Raw genomic sequence first — 19,503 nt, 5'->3', positions numbered from 1 at the left:
AAGAGACTAAAGGAAGGAAAAGCAGTCTCTAGACGCTCATAATATAACCAGGACCCATGGCAATAGCTACTAAAACCAGGACCCATGGCAATAGCTACTGTCTGTGGACCGCTCGCTGCGTGCTGAGCGCCAGACCAGGAAGCTGGGTTGTGTTATTCTCACCTAATCCTACATCAGCCCGTGTACAGATGAGAAAAGTAGGGCTTCAACCAGCTGGCGTTCTGCCCTCACAGTTTCCTTTTCTTTCCACGTCCTGGGGTTGCTCAGAGTGGACAGTCAGACTCACCCAGGACATTGTGCCCAGTCACCTCAGTTCGCTCTTTTCTAAGCTCTGAGGGTCATCCTGCAAAATGGGGGCAATGACGTCTCCTCCTTTTGGAAAACGTGCCTTGTTCTCCGGCATCTTGGGAGTTTCCCAGCCTGCTTTGGTCCAGGTCTGGCTTAGTGTGCTCAGCAAATCAAATGCAAGTAAGGCCTGGCCTTCCAGCTCCCATCTCCCCAACCCTGTCACAGTCTCTCCCCAGCAGTGCCTACACTGGCTCATGGCCACGTCTGTCTAGTGGGCTGCATGCCAGAGGGTTTTCACGGGTTGTCCGGGATCATATGCTAAAAGCTCAGTGCCTGACAGGGAGGACACTCAGTAAACCACAGTTGCCCTGCACTATTTTTCTGTTTCTGATTCATTTCCTACTCTTGCTTATGCCCCCCGTGTCATTTTTCCATGCCACCATCTAAAGTGACACACACGCTCCCTCTGAGGGGTGAAGATACCATGAGGTGGGAATTCCCTGGGGGTCCAGTGGTTAGGACTCCGTGCTTTCATTGCCAGGGGCACGGGTTCAATTCCTGGTCGGGGAACTAAGATCCCGCAAGCTGCATGGGGCTGCCAAAAAGAAAAAAGAAAAAAAGATACAAGAGGTATACTCCAATAAAGATGTTTAAAAAAAAAATAAAAGATACACGAGGGAGGAATCCCGTGTCCCAGGCACCGGCCAAACACAGTGTAACTTCCTGCAGAGGGCTCAACAGCCAGCAGCCTGAAGGCGTCAGGCCTCCCAGGAGCCCAGTTGACAGGATAGGAACATTCCGGGCTCCTTTCAGCAGCATGTGGACAGAGCCCCACAGGGAAATGTACACAGGAGACCTGGATTCTGTTCCTGTCTAGCTCTGAGGTTTATTCCCTAGGTGTCCCTAGGTGACTGTTGGGGGCAGTCCTCCCGGTGGAAGCTGACATGGGAGAGGATGGCTGCCTAGCTCTAACCTCCAGCTCGTAGAAGACATTTTCTCCCCACTTGCGGACATTCGTCAGGACATCGGAGTTCTCACCCTTCTTCTGCTCCTAACTTGTTATGTGACCTGAGGTAGGTCACTTAGCCTCTCTGAGACTCAGTTTCCTCTCCTACAGGGGGAGGGTGATGGGCTGGACTCAACTCTAGAACCGTGAGACTCAAGTCTGCCTTTTAGGGTCACCTGTGGACATTTTTGGCAACCAGACTCCACTCCAGGGTGATCAGAGTGGTCCCTTGGTATCCGCAGGGCATTATTCCCAGGACCGCCCCCCCCCGCCCCCTGTGGATACAAAAATATGGGGATGCTCCAATCCTTTATATTAAATGGCATAGTGCAGTCAGCCCTCCGTATCCACAAGTTCCGTATTCGCGAATACGCAGGGTTGGCCGACTGCACCTGAGAATCTGGGGGAGCGGTCCCGGGGGTTCCCATGCACTTGGGAGGGAGGGGAATTCTGGAATGGATGGCTCCTCCCTCCCCCTCTCCCAGCGTTGACCTTGGTAAAGGCCCAAGCCCCACCCCCCGCCCCACCCATCTCCTCCACGCCCACCTTGTACTGTTTGCCACGGATACGTTTCCCAACTCAAGGATGGATGTGTTTAAGCCCAAAGCCCCTGAGAGTGGAAAATGTCAACTCACTTTCTCATCCTGCTTCCGTGGGTGTCTGGATGTGGGCTCTTGCGGGGACAGGCCCTGTGGGCCCAGGTTGCTGTGGGGCTGACTCAGGGACTGTGGGCCTCCAGGAGAAGGTGGGCAGGTCCTGAGGACATCTGAAGGCTTCACAAAAGACAGTGACAACAGACCTCTGTATTTGCGAGTTTTCAAAAGGGGGAATTCCTGCCTGTCATAAGCTCTCCTTCTCTGATGCTGACGGTTTCTTATTGTTGTTAGAGGTGATTATTTGCAGACAGGAATGAAAAACGGCCCCTCTGCTCTTTCTCTGCTGGCTGAGAAGAGGGACATCTGCTAGCTCCAGGGCCACCATCAGTGGGAATGGAAAACATCAACTTCCTTCTATTTCCCAATCTCTGGCCTTGTTTTTCTCCTTCTTTCCTTTCTTATCATTTCTTTGGCCTTTCATCTCCTTTCCCATTCTTCTCTTCATTCTTCACACCATAATGTTTACTTAGTTTCGAATGTTCTCTTCTGGTTGAGAGTTGGCTTGGTCCAGGCTAAGTGGAAATAAACAGGATTAGATCTGTTCTGTGCTGAGAAGGATGAAGATAAAGATCGATGCCAGATATGGTCGTGATGATGAAATTTGGGGGCAGAGGGCACCAGGAAGGGACGGACCCGTTCACAGGAGACGTGTCATTCACTCTTATTAGCATGTGCAGCACAGAGTGAGACAGAGATGTGATTCCAGCATGCTCCAGTACAGCGTTTCTTAGAGTGTGGTACCCAGACTAGCAGTGTCAGCATCACCCGAGACCTTGTTAGAAATGCAAGTTCTCAGGTTCTATCCCAGACCTGCTGAATCAGAAGTTCTGGGGGTAGAGCCTGGGAATCTGTTTTAACAAGCTCTAGGTGATTCTGATGCATCTTGAAATTTAAAAACCATCCTTTCTAGTGTGTAGATATCTCGATTGTTATCATTAAGTGAACGATTGTTTGTTGATTTGGAAATGGCCATGGGGGACCCCAGATGTCTGAGGAAGGCTGAGTAGGAGACAAGGGGGAGGACCAAGGAGGAGTGAGAGGTGGGGTATTCACAGCAGGGGAGACTGTTGTGTTCCATTAAGGACTTGCATTGGTTAAGGGGAAGCCTGATTGGTTAGGGGGAGGCTGATTTGGGGAGTCAGGAAACTGGGAGAATTTAATTCAAAGAAAAAAATCCTTGTTCCCGAGGGTGATTTTTGCACGATCCAAATAAAATAACTAAATAACTCTGCTCGGTTCCAGAGCAAAGGCTAAACGAAGAAACCACTTGGTTCTTAAATGATTTCTGATAAATCGAGAAGAGTGTTGCTTCCAAAAATTACGGACCTTTCAAATATACAAAAAACTTCAGAGAGCAATATAAAAATACATGAATAGTGATTTAACAGTGACAACATTTAACACACAGTAGATGAGAGCATTTTATTATATTGGCTTCAGATCTTTTTAAAGAAGATGCGGTTGGATGCCCCACCGTCCACCCCCATTACTAGGTTTTACACATTAACATAAATGGAGGGATTCTGCTGTCCTCTTTCTTCTCTCCATGTTGTGGATTCTGTCTTTGTTGCTACCCGTGGGTGTGGCTCATTTTCATGGCCGGGTGGTAGGTGTTTCGTCACATGGACCCTTCTCATCCTCATGGGCATTTAAGTGAAGATGCTGTACAGTGTTTCCATGTATTCATGTGGGATAGTAAACACTGGACGTGGGAAATTATCTTTGAATATATTTAAAAAGAGGTTTTGGGTTTTTTTCTTCCAATTTAAGTATAAAGGTCTCCAGATACACAGCTGGGGCTACGTTATCAGTTTTCCAAGAAAAAATGTCTTTGTCCGTCAACCCATTCTTTTCTTCCTACACTCATTCAGCCAACCGTTGTTGAGCAGGTACCCCGGGCCAGGCACTGTGCTGGGTGCTGGGAGACAGGGGGCCAAATCCTAGAGGTCCATAGAGACTGCAGGGTCGGGATGCCTGGAGCTTCTGCCTTTGTGGAGGCGGCAGTATATCTGTCCAGTTGCCTGGGCAACTCCAACCTGGAAAATGAATGAGCCCATCACATTCCATCCACGTGTTTCTAGTTTTCCTAGAACCCCAGCTGCTTCACGGAAACGGGCCCCTACCCCCGCCCCAAGAGTCCCAAGTGTTAGAACTGATGGCAGCTCCCTGGATTTGGAGGACCCACCCTCCCCGGGGCGCTGGACTCTGCCTGCCAGCTGCTCTGAAGTGAACTGTTGACTCTGTCCAGTCGGAGGCCCGTATTCAGTAAACAAAGATTCTTTCATGCATTACTTTTGAGAGTCCACTATTGCCAGACCCTCTAAGGGGCACCAGGGATGTATCAGTGGCTCAGACTGACTCGGCCCTACCCAGGGGAGACCCACAAGGGGAGAGCCACACCACAGAGATGGGGGTGGGGAGGACAGAGACCATGGGAGCACTGAGGGGGCCCTAACATAGTCCTAGGGGGACAGGAGAAGCCCTGCAGCCTGGGACGGGAGGAAGGAAGGAGGAGATAGGCTGTGGTGTTAATCTGACGCAGCAGCGTGACTGGGCTAGGGGATGCCCAGATAGCAGGCGAAATATCTCTGGGGATGACTGTTAGGGTGTTTCCGGAAGAGACTAGCGTTTGAACCAGTAGACTGAGTAAAGCAGAGGTCCGCTCCAGCGTGGGTGGCATCATCCCCCCACCCCAAGGCACCCGAAAAGAACAAGAAGCCAGAGGAAGGGTGAACTCACTCTCTCTCTGCTTGAGCTGAGACATCCGTCTTCTGCTGCCTGCAGACATCACTCATGGTTCTCTGCCTTTCAAACTCAGATCAGGACTTAACCATCAACCCCGCCCCCCACTTCTCAGGCCTTTGGACTCGGGCCGAATTACGCCGCCAGCCCTCTTGGTCCTTCAGCTGGTGGACAACCGGTCACGGGACTTTTCAACCTCTGTAACATGTGAGCCAATCCGTAGACTAAATCTCCACTTGTATATGTCTCTGTATGTCCTGTTGGTTCTGTTGCTCTGCTGACCCCTGACTAATCCACAGGCCAAGGTGGAGGAAATGAGACCCAGCTGGAGCACGGGCCAGAGCCTGGCCTCTGCAAGGATCTGAAAAGAATTCAGGGCAGGGGCCAAAGGACTAAGGGTGGCAGGGCAGTCCGGGAAGAGGCAGGCCTCCTCCCAAATTCTGCTCCTGATTTGCGCCAGAAAGGCAGACAAGCGAAAGCCGGGCACGAGTCAATTCTCAGCCTATCCCCTGTGCCTGGGTGGGGCGATGGCATACAGGGAGCTCCTGATGGGTTGCCTCTTGCACCTTTCAAAGCTTTCCAGCCACTGATGGGGGTGGAGGAGGTGGGGAGGGTGGGGGTGCACCATCACCTCCCGGCTGAGAGATCCCGCGCTCAGCAAACGTGTGCACGCGAGCCTTATCCCCCGTGTTTATTTATAAAATTGTTTGAGATGCTGGTCCATATGGTGACCAAACACTGGGCCTGTCCTTCCGTGTAGCTGACAGTGGGCCGACTGGCAGATGCTGCGGTTGACGATCAGGGCTGCAGACAATGGAGGCTTTAATCCTATGAGCGGTTCGAAGCCAAGTCTGGAATTAAAGATGACTCTTTACCCAACGCACACTCTTACCCAACAAATCAGTGAGATGGCGTGATGTCTGGAGACCTGAAGCATGTCTGTCCGTCTCAGATGTGATGGAGCTGGTGGAGGCCACAGGTTCAGGTCGTAAACTTTGCACTTTACTTGAAGCCCTTTTCTGGTTCTGTTAGTGGCTCTAATGCCATACTTACATTTAACTTTAAAATGATTTTACATCTCCAGTTTCCTTGGGGTGTGCAGATGAATAAGCCCAGATAGAGGGGTTTTCATGTCCAGTTATCATTTGGGGTGAAGCTTCCACTGTAACTGCACGAAGTCCTGCTGAAGAAAATAATCAAAGCTGACGGAAGCAGCCTTTCTCCCCAAGAGGAGAAAGAGCCCTTGGTCTGCCTTGGGGCTTGAGGAGAGGTTGAGCTTCCTTCCCCAAAAGAAATCGTTCCCTGCTGACTGCAAGTTTCTGTCCTGTTTATTGTTCTGTTTAGAAGTCTGGGAAGACAGGAGGAAGTTGCAGAAGTACCTCCAAACCGTTGATTCTGGGGCCTGGTGAGGGGAATCTGTCAGCATTCACTGCAGACTCCACCCGGACCCACTGGGATGAAGATTTTCCCAGGGATGGGTTAAGAGCCACCTCCAGGGGTGGCTGTACTCGCCGGCGTTGATCTGACAGTCACCGACTTCTCTCTTTGCCAAGATCCCCTCCACCCACTTAAGAGACCAAAATTCCCCCTTTACCACCTTCTCCTTCTTGTTGCCCCAGAATGGGGGAACTCACGGTGAGCACACGGGGACACAGGTCCAAAAATAGACTAGACAAATGGCAGCAGGAAGAGAACTGCAAAGGGGTTGATGATTGCATCAGTAATCAGCACGAGTGCAGCTCTGAACCTCCTGGTAAGGAAAGGGAAAAAGAAAGGAAAACAGGATGGTATGCGGCCCTTATTGTCTAATAAAGGAAAACACACCAGTTCTTCAGGGAACTTTTTTTTCCCCTGGCAACGAATTCTTGGAAGAATTTATGTGACAGAACGCTGCAGGGAAGCATCCTTGTGTTGGCAAGGAAGCCACCAGTCTGAGGGGCTTTGGAAATTCCAGGCGTGTATGTGGGACGGGGGCCAGGCCAGGCCGCCATCATGGTCCAGCGGGCTCCAGGGAGGGAGGTGCTGGGGGGGTGATCAGAGGATGTTCCCCCGGGATGGGGGAAGGAGCTGGGGTGATGCCCCCAGGTACTAGAGGCAGAGGCCGGGGCTGTGACAAAGACCAAGTACCTCTGTTATATCCTGGCTGGAGCAGGCGAATCACAAAGCTCAGAATAAGTGGTCCTCGAGTCACCAAAGCCAGAGAAGCAGCCCTGGGCATCTGGGAGAAAGAAAGGAGCCCGGGGAGCTCCTGAGGGATAAGGGCTGCAGCTCTCGGGACTCTTCAGGCTCTGGGTCCTAGGGTGGGTCAAGGCTGAGAAAGGGATGCTTGAAGGGAAGAAGAAAGAGGGAAGGAAGGGAAGGGAGGAGGGGAGGGAGAGGCAGAAAGAAGTGGGAAGCTGGACGGAGGGAGAGCAGGGCAGAGGGCACAGGGGACATGGGTCCCGGCAGGAGACAAGGCCGAGGCTGTGATGAGGCCTTCCGCCGCTTCTGCTGTCCGGCTTCCGGTGACCGTCCAGGGGCATCACGGAATAAAAACTTAGCAGCGAGGGCGGGCTGGCGGGTGTGGAATGTTGTCCAGGGCGGAGGTTTCACAAGCTGTCTTCTAGGGAGGGTCCAGGCTAAGAGGGGAGGCCAGGGCCTTCAGGGGAAGGATTGCATAAAGGGGTCTGGGAAGGGTTTTGCTGGGGACGTAGACCTGGGTTTGTGGGTGGGTCTTGTAGAAGCCGTGGGTGATTCTGCCTCATGTTCCCCTCATGCCCTAAACAGCCCCCCACTCCCCGCTGCAACATGTGTTAAAGTCACATCCGTTTTGGGGCAGGAGGGAAGAGACATATCGGCAGAACGAAGGGTTAAATAAGTGACTGGGAGACACAGGGTGTGAGGATTCGTCCATCTGAGGAGTCAGAGAGGAGGGGCTGTGGCTCGGGCCTCGTCTGAAGGATGCGGTGAGGCCTCCACCAGGCTGGGAGGTCTAAGGACAGATGGAGACGGGAGGCGGTCCACCTGCTTCTCTGCCATCCGACTTCTCCACCTGCTGGTGCGGCTCAAGCTCCCCCAGGCCACCCCCAGGAGGGGCGGGCTCTGGGGGTCTTGGTCCCCAGTGGGAACCCCCTGCCTGGGCATTGGATGGGCGCACAGCCCAAAGTGAGCCCACCTTCCGCCTCAGCTCACATCTGAGGAGCCCCCTGCACCAGGCAGAGCTTAGGAAATCCACTCCAGCTGTCCCCACAGACCCTTCACGCTGCATGGACGGCACAACCCGGCCACCCAGGAGTCGAGAGGACTCAGCATGGCTGAGGACCTCCCCACCACCCCAGTTCCCCCACAAGCCAGAAGAAGCAAAGATGCTTCAGGGAACAGAAAAGCATCTCAAGAGATGCTCAGGGACTTCCCTGGTGGTCCAGTGGTAAAGAATCCACCTTCTAATGCAGGGGACTCGGGTTCGATCCCTGGGGAGGGAACTAAGATCCAACATGCTGCGGGGCAGCTAAGCCCATGTGCCACAACTACTGAGCTTGTGCGCCTCAACTAGAGAGAGAAAACCCACCGCCACAACTAGAGAGAAGCCCATGTGCCACAACGAAGAGCCCGTGTGCTGCAACAAAATATCTCTCGCGCCGCAACTAAGACCCGACACAGCCCAAAATAAATTAAATAAGTAATAAAATAAATCTTAAAAAAAAAAAAAGAGAGAGAGAGATGCTCAATTTGACTCCTTTGAGATTTCTGGAAGAGGTTCTATCCCCAAACCAAACAACTCACCCACCAAACTGCAAATGTCAACGTCATTGTAGACAGGAAAAGAAGATACGTAGATCACACTTTGCGTGAGCTGTGAAATCTCTCACCCCAGGGTCTTCCCTGTTCTCCTGTACGCACCCCTCCCTTCTGTACCAAATTTAGAGCAAACTGTAATTTGCAAGTAGATTTCAAATGTTTAAATATATGAACCACGGTTTGTTTAGCAGGAGTGAAAAATTAATTTTTCTACATTTAAACATCTTGAAATTTTTATAGAAACTTACGTTTTCATCAGAAAAATAAAACGATCTAGTTCTACTAGAAATCACATTTTCCAGAAACTTCGAATTTTCCCCAGACACAGCCCCCAGGGTCGAGGTTTGCTGTTGGTGTCAACAGCTGAGCAGTGTTCTCGAAGTGGCCATGACTCAGCTGATTCAAAATAAACCTGAGTGTGAATTCTCCTCTCCCAAGATTCGGATCTCATCCTCGGTACCCACCCTGTGGCCACCGCGTCACCTCCGTAACATCTGCTCAGGAATGTCGCAATTCTCCCTGACTCACGGGGGAAGCACAGGCTGCAAGTGGCCGAGGAGCTCACACACGTGGGGTGGGCAGCACGTCACCTGCAGGGTGAGTCAGCAGCCAACAGATGCGTCCCAGGAAGAGGGGCAGAAAAAACAAGCGAGTGGCTCGTCCCTGGGAAAACGCAATGGCATGTTTGTTTTATGATTTTGGTGGAATGCTGCTGGTCAGGAGTGAATTGTCATATTCTTCAACCAAGCTGGTCGAAATAGAAACAGCTGGTTCTCTGGGCAGGCAGAGGTCAAGGCTGTGTGCCCTTGTGCCCCGGACCAGCCCGTGTGCTGTCAGGGGGCAGGGGGCGGAGGCTCTCCTTCCCTCCGCGGGCTCGGGTAGGCAGTTCTTCCTGCCACATTCACAGGGCCCCTTGTGACTGCAAAAAGGGAACTCTCAGCCAGGACACAACGCGAGTGTTTTGAACTCACTGTCAGGGCTTCCTCTGACCCTGCCCTGCCGACAGTCCCGCCACCTGCTTTGGAAATAGGACACAGGGTCAAGTAGCAGGCTCCCCACTCTCCCAGGCCCATCACAATGCAGAGCTGAGAGCGGCAAGAGTTTGAGCTTCTGTGTTTGGAAGGTCAGGGTGATCCCAGCTCCGGAGAGCTCTGACTGGGTGTCGTCATGGCCAAAGTCACGGTGGGGGGGGACGTTTGGCACGGCTTAGCTCTCGAATACACACACAGAGGAGGGTGTCAGCGCCGTAGTCCATGTGATCCGGGTGACAGCCCTGTCCTCCAGAGGGTCCCCTTCTGAGAACGAGAGGGTCCTCGGCCTTTGGGGGTGCTGGGGGGCCAGGTGCAGCCACTCAGAGTATCTGTTACGTGTCAGACCCTCTCTGGGCGCAAAGCTGCTCCAGGTGGGGGGAGGGAGAGCCCAGGAAGTGGGAGGCTGGTGCTCTCAGGAGCCCCTGGAAGAGGCTCCGGGGCTGAGGGTCAGGCGATCGTCATCAAGGTTGGGCTTCAGACAAGGCCCATCAGAAGGAAGCTTTTGCCCTGAGCTTTGAAAGTTGAATCCAAATCTCCCCGATTTAAATTCTTTTTCTTTTGTCCGTCTCTCAAATTCTGGCTTTCTCCGCCTGGTCCCTCTGCAGCCCAGGACCTTAGTCCAGCTCCCTGATACCTAAAGCCTCCTACCCGGGTCCTGCCCGGGCCTGCCCGCTCGTCTGCCTCTCGCTCTGCGGTTGCATCCGTCGTGTCTCCTCGCTGGGAGAATCTGCCTTCTAAGAGCCCCCAGTGCTTAGTTATTACGGTCGTGACTTCTGACCGTTTCCCGAAAATGCACACAAATAAAAACATAAAACAAAGACACAATTTTAGGACGTTGAAGGCACCTTGAATCTAGGTTAGGTGCCACTGGATGCATTAACCTCTGACCCATATACATAAGTCCCCACACCCACGCCAAGCTTTCTAGCAGCAAGTGTGAAATGAGCCCTCATTAGGATCTTTCTTGAGCCTGACCTACGTTTTTGAGAATCTAATGAAAACCATGGATTTTTTCCCCCATAGAAATGCACGTATCCTAATACATCTAAAATTTAGCATTCATTTTCAGAAGTTTCACACTCCTCCTGCTGTTCATGAAAATTCAGCTCTGCTTTCTGATAGCATTCAATTAATTCTGAGTCTAAGCACCCCCCTCCCCTGATGCCCCAGTTAGGATGGTTCCTCCACCATGGGGTCTCCCCTAAACCCCCAGCTGGAAAGCCTCTCTGCTTCCTTGGGTTTCCCCACTTGTTCTGTGGCTCTTCACCCTGTGACACCCCAGGGGTCAAGGCTATGTGTTCCCAGTACCTCTTGCCATGGCACCTGGATATATGGTCAACACTTCGTTTTTGAATTCATTCAATTTTTGAATGGGTCTCAGGGAATGAGGGATTATGGTTTTCTTCTTCAATACACTGGACATTTTGTTCTGTCTCACCCAAATGTTAACACAGGTTGAGCAGAACACAACTTGGTTGGATTTAAGTTTGCTTATTGGGTCAGAAATATAACAGACACTAGGAGAAGGGCAACTGATAAAACTTGGTGTAAGGAGACACCAAAAAGTGTGAGAATTTTTAATCTATGGAGATGGTGAATCAGAGGGCATGTATGTATTGATAATATCAAGGAAATCATGAAAGCAGTCGATAGCCCATACTGGGATTTGCTTACCAAAATTGAAAATACTGAAATTAAGGGGGCCTGCAAAAATGGGAAGAGACAGCATCTTCTCTTGGCTTTAACACTAATTTGTGTAGTGAGGAAGGGAAACCTATGGCTGTCATTATCCTGAGAGGTTATGTAAGTCATAGTCACAAACAGGCTCAAGAAAGGTTTAGAGGTTGCTGAAAGAAATTAAAGAAGACCTAAATAAATGGAGAGACACCCTGCGTTCATGAGTAGGAAGACTTAATATGGTCAAGATGTCAATACTACCCAAAGCAATGTACAGATTCAATGCAATCCTTATAAAGTTTCAGCAACCTTTTTCATGAAGAAAAAGACATGAAGAAGCCTATTCTCAAATTCACATGGAATCTCAAGGGCCCCCAAATATCCAAAACAATCATGAAAAAGAAAAACCAAGTCAGAGAATTTACACTTCCTGATTTCAAAACTTACGACAAAGCTACAGTAATCCAAACAATGTGGTACTGGCGTAAGAATAGGCATACAGATCAATGCAATAGAATCGAGAGTCCAGAAATATACCCGTACATCTTCGGCCAGTTGAAATTTTGACAAGTGCCAAGTCCATCCTGCGGGGAAGAAGAGTCACTTCGACAGATGGTGCTGGGACAACTGGATTTCCACATGCAAGAGAATGAAGTTGAACTTTTACCTCATACCACATACAAAAATTAACTCAAAATAGATCAATGACCTTAATGTAAAAGCTAAAACCATAAAACTCTTAGAAGAAAAATAGGAGTAAATCTTCATTGTGTCATATTTGGCAATGGACTCTTAGATTTAACAGCAAAGCCATAAGCAACAAAAGAACAAAACAGTTCAGCTGGACTTCATTAAAATTCAAAAGTTTTGTGCATTATCAAGAAAGTAAAAAGGCAATCTACAGAATGGAAGAAAATATTTGAAAATCATATATCTGATGAGGACTTGATATCCAGAATATATAAATTACTCTTACAGCTCAACAACAAGAAGACAAATAGCTTAATTAAAAAATGTGCAAAAGACTTAAATAGACACTTCTCCAAAGAAGATATACAACTGGATAATAAGCATATGAAAAGATGCTCAACATCATTTATTATTAGGCAAATAGTGAATTATTAGGCAAATCAAAACCACAGGGACATACTATATACCCACTTGGATGGCAATAACAATAAAAAAATAATAAAAACAGAGAAGATGTGGTGAAATTAAAACTCTTGTGCATTGCTGATGAGAATGTAAAATGGTGCAGCTGCTCCAGAAAAGAGTTTGGTGGTTCCTCAAAAATCTAAAGATAGAATAACCACACGACTCAGCAATTTCACTCCTAGGTACACAACCCAAAGAATTGAAAACAGGGGCTTACACAGATACTTCATTGCAGCGTTGTTCACAATAGCTAAAATGTGGAAACAATACAAATGTCCATCAACAAATGACTAGATAAATAATATGTGGTGTATACTTGCAGTGGAATATTATTCAGCCCTGAAAAAGAATGCAGTGCTGATCCGTACGGCACCATGAATGAACCTTAAAAACATTGTGCTAAGTAAAGTAAGCCAGACACAAAAGGACACATATTATATGATCCCACTTAGAAGGGGTACCTAGAATAGGAAAGTTCATAGAGAGAGAAAGTAGAATGGTGCTTACCAGCGGCTGGGGGAAGAAGGACTGTGTTGGGGGGGGGTGGGTTGTAGTTTAAGGGCACAGAGTTTCTGTTTAAGTTGATGAAAAAGTTTTGAAAATAGTGGCGATGGTTCCATAACACTGTGAATGTCCTTATGCCACAGAGTTGTACACTTTTTAAAAAAGAAATGTTTAGAGAAATGTGTGTCACATCATAGGTTATCAAGAACATGGAGGGATGAACCATTGGCCTTTGCAGTGGCCTTTGTCCCAGAGCTTCATTCCTCGCCATCGACAGGCTCTTGTCTCAGCTACGAAGGCACCCGTGGGGTCCACAGGACTAGGTTGAGGGTGAGCTTTCAGTTCTGCAGAGACCTGTCCTGGGATGCCAACAGATGTAGTGATTGCAGACATCCCTCAGGCAAAATGGAATGGCCTTGTGCATTTCTGGAAAATCCAGAGGTGCTGGCCACTAGAGTGTTTTGGACCATCAGATGTTTCCCAGGTAGGGAAAGTCCTCCTGGCATAAAATTTTCACTCCTTTAGAAGACGAGGGGCAACGAAAGAAGCTACATTTTATTAATTTACTGCTAAGAAACAAACACACACACTGACACACACACACAAGCTCTCCCAAAAGAGAGAGACATCAATTACAGATATTTGCAATGACTACACTCTATTAGCAATGACTACACGCATTTGGCATGCTCGCAGCCCAGAACTTCTTATCTTGTGCCCTGATGGCATGCCCACCCAGGCTACTGTCATGGACCCCGTGGCGTTTTAGGGCAGTTCACTGCAGGCTCGGCAGTGTCGCCGGCAGTATTAGTTAAGATTCCATCATTGCTAGAGATAGAGTCCAGCCAGCTCAGACAAAAGAACGCAAGGGCAGTTGACAAGGAAGCTCAGGGAATTTGGGAGTGGGGGAACCCAGGCTGCTTCCAGAGGGCTGGGAAGGCAGTAAGCACAGCCCTTGCCTCATAGAAGAGGCTGTCTGTCCCACGTCCCAGCTGGACCCACTGCCCCTCTGTCCCTGCTTCACTACTGCAGATGCCACACCCTGGGTGAGGACCTGGTTGGGTCACACACCCCTCTGGGAGTGGCCAAGGGCAGGGAGAGAAAGGATTTTGCTTCCTAGACTTCCGTGGTGGAGGGTGACACCTACAATATTCTCCCACCTGCCCCAAACACGATGGGGGAGGAGTCATCCCCAAAAGGAGACTGGGGGGCCAACTGGAAGTAGGACTGGACTGGAAGAGCCAGAAACCCAGTACATACAGTAAATCATAGCCCTCCCAGGTAAATATCCAATTCCCACTGGACTGAGAATCAAGGGTCAAGAGCCATTCAAGGCTTTATAAGTATTTCCTCTCTAGGAATCGCAGGGTATGTTTGTGCATCTGGAGTAGCTGGTGCCTGATGGAGAATTCATGGGTTTTTTACTTCGGCAGAACACCCTAAGCTCTCTCTGCTCTCCCGTAGAAAGGTGACGCCCCAGCTGCCTTACTCTCGAAGTCTTGGCGGCAGTGGCCCCAAGTCCTCCCCACCAAGGCCAAGGGCGAGGAGACTGCTCCCGGCACGTCAGTGGCAGGGTGACGCTTCCTCAGGGCGGAGGCACGGAGGGACCCCTTGGGCAGAAACTGTGGAAGTCTGGGGATGTCACCCCCTTCTCCTTGTGCAGCTGACCACTGGGACATAGAAAATGACTCAACTGGAATGTGTGACAAGTGCAACTTGTTCCCGGTCTTAGCAAGGTGCACTTCTGCGCTGGTGCCAGGTGAGAGGCGGGGCAGGGAGCCAGGAGAGGGGTCAGGGCCCAGCTGGCAGAGAAGGGCAGTCAGCGCCCGGGGGTGGTGGGCGCGGTGTGGGAGCTTGTTTGCCCACAGTAGGGCTACAGCAGCAGCCAGGGGCTGAGATCACAAAGGGAGGAGTTCCAGAGGAGGGGTCAGGCCAGGCCTTAGATCAGACAGGCCAGGCCTGTCATCTGAGGAGACGTGCCAACCCTCAGATAGTCCCCAATAGACAGATGAAAAAATGGGCAAATCACCTCCCTTCCCCAGGGCAGGGCACCGGGCCAGTGAGCGGCAGAGCCGGGGTTCAAACCCCAGTCCCTCTTGGTCAGACAGAACAGCAAGCAGGATATGAACAAGGACGGGTGGAGATGCAGGGACAGTGTTGTGACCCGAGGGGAGGATGGATTTGCTTAGACAGGGGACAGGCCTTCCTGGGAATTAGGAATGGAGGGTGGGTAACAGGGAAATGAACCTGTTACCCCAGTGAAGAATGGCCTCAGCGGCCTGAGACGTTGTCTCTCCCTTTCCTGTCCCTTCCCGCAGTGACTGACTGTCATAGCTTCAAATGACATTTGAACTTTGACCCCAGGGCACAGCCAAGTTTCACCTCAATGAACTTTGCAAAGGTAACTGGAATTCAAGGCTGGTTCAAAGCTCGGTGTGCATACTTCCAGCAGAGGGGTGTTTCCCGGTGTTATCACATGGGAAGGAGATTTTGTGCACCTGGGGAGGTGTGGGCCTCGGGGATGGGTTTCTTAAAAGGCCCTGAGAGCCTGACACAGGATGCCACCCCTCTCTCTGCAGGCCTCCCCAAGCACATTCCCCGGTCCCCCAGCTCTGGCCATCTGGTCTGTGGAGGCTGGCAGGGAATGCCAGGCAGAGGGTCTGAGGAAGGTACCCTGTGAATGTCCTGCTGCCCCCCTGCCATCACCTGAGTCAGGGTCAGACCATCCTGGGCTTGTCCCCTAGAGAGGCATTTGCTGCAATTTGCAAGAACGTTTTACTATGGTTTCTAGTCTGCCCGAAATTCATGTTTTCTCTCTTGCACTGATACTCCCTTTTCTCTCTGATATTTGAAATCATGCAAAGATGAAGCCAGGTCAGATGACACCAGTGACTATTAAAGTTTGATTCATATTTCCTCTCTGGCCTTCTCAACCCACTATGTAAAGCAAGAACTGCATTAGAACAAACTATTGATACGGCAGCTCCTAATAAGATTTCTGGGCATATCCTGTCCTAGGGACCATGCCAGACTCTTCCCAGGACTGTCCCAGGAGTCTCATTACAACCCACAAAGTAGGTTCCGTGACTGGTCCCCTTAACAGATGAGGACACTGAGGCTCAGAAAGGGGAAGAGGGCAGGCCAGGGTCACACGGCTGAAAACAGCAACACCGAAATGAATCCGCCATGTTGGACACGCCCAACCCGGGCCGCGCTCTATTTCCCTTGGATGCAAAGCTACCACCTCCCTCCACCCACACCCCTGACCCTAGCGGTCTCTCTCATTAGAAAAGATTCTTCAAGTGAGAATTATCAATATTACTGGGGATATACTTAACTGTCACACTCCACTGCTGCCCGTAATAATTATATCCAATTATTCCCAAAGCTCCCAGCATTACAACCCAATGCTCTGCTGGCATCAGAGAAATGCATGGCTTTCAGGATAGCCCTCAAAAGAGGAAGACAATTAGTCTACCTGGTTCTCAACTGGCTAATTGGTTAAAAAGTGTGAACACCAAATATTTAGTTGCTGTGTTTTTGCTGAGCAGTCCTATTCAGAGTGGGATGGGGAGAAGAAGAAACGTTTAGAAAGATAAGGGGGAAATGCAAGGCAGCATTGTCAATTTCAGGATGAAGCAGTAACGAAGTATCACATGGGGGAAAATCATGTCTGATGCCAGTTGAGGTTACGAATGGAGCATTGCCCGTGTTTGACTCTCTGGTTAACATCGGGAAAGCGTTGGCCTGTCCTCAGGGTTTAGGGCACCACCTGGCTGTGGCCAGTTTGGGGGTTTTAACTGCTGATTCAGCTCCAGCTTGTTCAGAACGGACTGCCTTACTGACCAAGGGAAGAGGACTCCACACTTCTGGTAAAAGAGGCCATTCCTCGTGTCTCCAGGACCCCTCAGCTTTGCTCTCAGCGGGCAGCCACGCTCCGCCTGGGTGCTGAGATCTTCCAAACAAGCCCAGACCCAAACCAGGTCCGAGTTAGGGGTTAAAGTCTCCACGTTCTCGCACTACCAGCAAAGTTAAAAAATAATGATAATAATGAAGGTCCAACAGGCAGCCGGCATCTAAAGTTCTAGGCGTGAACTGCGCTCATCCTAGCAGCCGGAAGGATACAGCCTTTATAACCGGGGAAGGAGGGGGTGTGGGTAATGCAGTGAGCGTCAGGTCTCAGCGATGGACCCTGGTTCTAGTCAAGTCTATTGTAGTTTGGGAGCCGGCATCCCAGGAGCTCCTCCCCGTGGGGCTCAGGGCCCCACGAGCACTTTGGGCTTCTCTGGGTTGGGACTGGGCATTCATTTCAACGCTGCTGCTGTGCTGGGGGGCGCTCCCAGACCTGCCCGCTGGCTGGGCTGACAGCGGCCAGGTGGAAGCAGGGGATGCCCCAGGCCCCGCATGCACCACTTCCACACTGGCTCAGATGGACCATGGAAGACGTCCTCAGAGTTCCCTGCGAGTCCCACATCACTCCTGTTAAACTCCAAACCTGGCCTCCGCCCCTCTCAGCTGCTACAGGCGCAACTGAAAACCTACAATCTGAGGGACCCTGGAACGACCTCAGGCACCTTCCTCTGACCTTGTGAAGGTGGGTGCAGCCTCCTGCATCCCTGCCCAGCGTGCCTTCCTGTCCCAAAGGGCCCCAGTGCCTACTCTGTGGTCTTCATCTCACACTATCTCAGGGAACTGAAGTACAATAGAAAGCTCACTTTTTTTCCCAGTTTGGGCGCCTTTTGGATCATTTTTAATACCTTCCGTTTTGCTCTTCCTCAACTTCAAATGTATCAAGATGTCCTGAGGGCAAAAGAACGGATTTAACTCTCTGATTAGAAGGAGCGCTGTTGGCCTAAGCCTCGCTCATTTTGAAATCCTGACATTCACGGGCAAAATCACTCAAGCTCTCTTGCTACTTCCTGTGCTTAATTAAGTGTCTCCGCATGTGACTCGACCCTTTTATTTTGCAGAATGACATCAGACTTATTTTCCATTTTAATAGCCTGCTTACTTCATTGATTTTTTTTTAAATCCAATTTCACTTTCTAGTGCAATTTTTTATCTGTTTTCTTCCCTCCACCCCAGGAAATGCTAACTCCCTCAGTGGCTAAACTCCAACTGTTACGACTACCTCAGTCTTTTTTGAGTCCAGGGTCCAAAATCAGAATTTGAAGAAGGAATGAGAGGTGTAATTTGAAGAAGGAATGAGAGGTGTAATTCTTGTTTGCTAATTACCTAATGAATACATAATTTCACAAAGTGCTGGAGTTAATATAATTAACTACCTGATGCCACTCCTGACGGGGGTCCCTGAGTCCTGGGGGTGGCATCTGGGTCCCTGCAAGAAGCCACATCTGCTCTGAGAGCCCTTCCTGTCCACAGGACCCTCTCCCTTCTCATCACTTGCCCCTATGCATTCCAGGAGGATGATTCCAATCTCATAAGTTTGTTTCCAGCTGCCTTAATATGTATCAGGCAGCCGTGTGACATTTATTAATCTGGATGTGAAGTGTCATGGCTGTTGGGTAAATTCTGTAGTTTGAGGGAGACGTGAGGATTCATCATCTTACTATATAACACAGTTGGGACTCAGGGCTTTATGAAAAAGCAGACATTTCACATGGCGCCTGACATTTCTTGTTTGTTTACCATCTGATTGGGGTTTCGCTTGTTTGATGCTTGGGTGAGCTGGGGGCTTTCATTGTCTGCCTGCCCTGAGGGGTTTTCCTGCATTGAATCTTCATGCCCTGCTCCGGTTTCCCAAAAGGAGCCGTCCTGGTGAGTGCAGGGAGGACCCTCGTCCTGGGCCTGGCCCTGCTCATTCCTCAGTGGTAGTACAGGGGACCGTGGCACAGACCGGCTAACAGTGGCCCGCGGTGGCCCCAGCCTTGCCTCCTACCAGGAGGAGGCCTGGATGTGAGCAGAAGATGCATTTTGTGCTGCCCAGGGCTCTTCTTCCCCGGGTCTCAGTCACAAGTAGAGAACGTCCCAGAGCTGAGCACCCTGCAGGATTTGAGTGATGCTTTTTTTTTTTTTTAATCCAGGAGGAATCAAAGATATGATGCATGGGATACACACTATTAAATATGAGTTTTCTTCTTTTTAAAATATTTGCATAATGACAATTTGAGGAAATGAGTTGGCTGCACGACTGGAAAAATGCACACTCTAATGTTTCTTTTCCTCCTGAGAAAAATGTTAACTGTCTGCTGTTTACTTTCTTGCTATTCAGATGAGATTAGTCCTTGACTAACGTCCCATTTGAAGCAAAGCTGCATCACGATGAAACAGATGGTGGCTGCTGCTTGAAAACCTTCTTTCTAACCTGCTGACTGTGATGAAAACTTGTCCTAAGCACACGGTGGGGACAGAGAAGCAAGAGCTGGGTCCCTGCACTCGAGTTGGTGATGATCACGCAGAAGGATAACTAGTCCAGAGACATGCGTGACGAGAACCGGTGGATAGCGGTGGGAGAGTGAGAGATGAGACGTTAGGGTGTGGTTAGGTAAGATCACCCCAAGTTGCTGTGGGCTCTCGTAGCTTTCCACAACCCAGTTCCAAGCTTCTGCTGGCTTCGTCCCATGTGTGATGGTTCCCCAGATCACCCAGGTCCTCAAACCCAGAGACAAGCCCCAGCCCCTCCATGACATCACACAAAATCTCAGTC

General features: G+C 50.1%; 1 protein-coding gene across 6 annotated transcripts in view; it reads right to left on the bottom strand.

Moving 5' to 3' along the window:
* Positions 1-1,808: 1,808 nt before the first annotated feature.
* BCL2L11 (BCL2 like 11) overlaps positions 1,809-19,503 on the bottom strand; it is a 212,261-nt gene continuing 194,566 nt past the window's right edge. For all 6 annotated transcript variants that reach the window (XR_009544067.1, XR_009544066.1, XR_009544068.1 and 3 more), the window contains one exon: positions 1,809-1,825. The gene's annotated coding sequence lies outside the window, so the exon portion shown is untranslated. The remainder of the gene's footprint in view (positions 1,826-19,503) is intronic.

The sequence above is a fragment of the Lagenorhynchus albirostris genome, chromosome 13 (assembly GCF_949774975.1).
Source record: "Lagenorhynchus albirostris chromosome 13, mLagAlb1.1, whole genome shotgun sequence".
Lineage (NCBI taxonomy): Eukaryota > Metazoa > Chordata > Mammalia > Artiodactyla > Delphinidae > Lagenorhynchus > Lagenorhynchus albirostris.
Note: the sequence above shows the minus strand (reverse complement) of the source record. Positions and strands in the feature narration are given on the sequence as shown.